Source organism: Euprymna scolopes, chromosome 5 (genome assembly GCF_053919585.1).
Source record: "Euprymna scolopes isolate OS-2025 chromosome 5, ASM5391958v1, whole genome shotgun sequence".
Taxonomy (NCBI): Eukaryota; Metazoa; Mollusca; class Cephalopoda; order Sepiida; family Sepiolidae; genus Euprymna; species Euprymna scolopes.
In genome coordinates this window covers 40,747,987-40,750,486 of record NC_136486.1, presented here as the reverse complement: position 1 = coordinate 40,750,486, position 2,500 = coordinate 40,747,987, and positions in this window count along the sequence as shown.

Here is a 2,500-nt window from a genome sequence, read left to right as displayed (position 1 = left end):
ACCAAGTAAGGTACAAGGCCATCACAAGTGTGGAGATAACGGAGGTCGTCTGTCATCTTCTGTCTAGCAAACGCTGCGTACTCTACGCGTAACTATGACCATTGCAGTCGCCAGAATACCGCATTTACTGTAGTTGGAATTACACTTTGATTCTAACCGTCTGCCCGTGAAAGTGACCATACGAATTCCTCTGCTTTCCAATATCCATCTAATTGAGACTGTCCAAATAATTAATGCGATTTCGTAAATATAGAAATAGAGTTGCTTATAACAACTCTCCTTGCATTTGAAATTTATTGGTAAAATCGATTACCAAGACGCCCTGTTATTAGATGCTTGATCTAATATCCTTCTCCGATACATTTTGGGACAAATAATCTTTTCGCATTTCCCGGATTAATGCCACTAGCGTAGAACATTTTAAGTGTAAACTGGTTGAATTCAGATAAAATAATTAATTTCCAAGGACATTTGTAGGTATTATCTGATGAAATATTCAACAGAACATGATATATGTATTCATATTTTATATTCTCTGCGATTCATTTATCACGATTGTTTTTGGTCATCTTTTGTTTTACTAAACAAAATAATTTCAATTTTAAAAGCAAAACAAACAATGAGTTTATATACATATTTTTAGGCGTGTATATTCCTTATAATATAATCCACATTGTTACAAATTATAAGCTCAATGAAGATGCATTTCCGCCTTCAGAGCGTGTATACGGTTGAGTTACATTCCATCGACTAAAAACAAGATCAGTTCACAATCATTATTCTTGGTTTATTTTTTTATTTATTCTTATTTGTTAATATATTTTTTAAATTATTTCACTTAGAGGTGAATGCCTGTATTTTAAGCATATATATATATATATATATATATATATATATATATATATTTAATTGCCGTTTTATTCGCTTAATTACACATGTTTCGGTTACCAAATTGTATCAACAATCCAATAAATTCTGTAAGATTTTCTGTAAAGGCTGATGAAGTTATTGGGTCGTTGATACAATTCGGTAACCGAAACATGTCTAACTAAGCAGATAAAACGGTAATAAAAAAATACATATATTTGCTCTGTAATAGTATTGAGCACTCTCTTCGGGTTTTTACTAATTATCATTTATATATATATATATATATATATATATATATATATATATATATAAGATCCTGTGTATTTATAAAATGAACGGAAAGCCAATAATTTTTCAAAATTGCTTAATACTAGATACTAAATGAACTTTATTCATATATATATAATTATTATTATATTATTATTATTATTATTATTATTATTATTATTATTATTATTATTATTATTATTATATAAACATTAGTGTGGCTTATACACTCGCAACCGTCTTTCAGTGAGATCATCTCATCAGAGACAAACACAATTGCAGGTCTGTAAGCAACACAAACGTGTACAGTTTCCTCCAGTCTTGACAAACTATGGATACCCACTGTAATGGTGTCTGCGCTTGGAAATTTTGTGGCAAGAGTTGCGCAATCTTAAACCACACCTCTTCTGAGTCGGTTATAACAAAATGCATTTAGCGTAGTACGTTCCAGCATGTCACCAATTATCAGATTAAATGTCTTAACTGGTACTGTTAAACTGCAATAAAATGTTTAATTAACTACATTTTATTATCGTTCGTTAATATAGCTCTATCCAATTAGATATTGAGATATTGAGCACTTTATTTGTCCAAGATCTAATGAATTATTGCGTTTCTGTAAATATTTTAAGACGTCCTGAATTATTGGTTAAAATAAGAATTTTTTTTTTATTTTACTCCATTCATTTTTGGTCCGTTTTAGTCAAGGTTTCGTATCTTTTATATGCGAGGTAATTACTCAGTCGTTGTAATGACGTAAGCTGTGAGTTAGTAGACACTCTTCATCGACGAACAAACCGAATATTCTTATTGAACTTTTGTCGAACTTTAGATGAGTTATGATGACTGGATGCGATATTGAAGCCAGTTCGCCTGACAAAGGCATCATTCAACCTCCACTGGTCACATTGTATTATGGATGAACAAACCTCGGCTTCGTATCAATTATTAATATATTCACTGTGCCAACGCTCACGAGTTCGGGTACTACTATACACGAGTGGTAGGGGTAGCAACGAATGTTGGACACTTTACCAGTTTGTTTATTTCTTCCATAGTAAAACACATAAAATTTTATCGAACCATTATTTTATCATCTATAGAGCTATCTACTTACTTACATATGTACGTATATATATATATATATATATATATATGTATGTATATATATATATGTATATATATACGAGTATATATATAAATATATACAAACATATATATGTGTGTGTGTTAATATATACATATATATGTGTATGTGTGTGTATGTATATTTAATATTTTCTTTATTCATTCACATATATATGTTTTTAGCTAGATGAGGCTATAATATCGGTCGTTTTACCCGCACTATATATATATATAT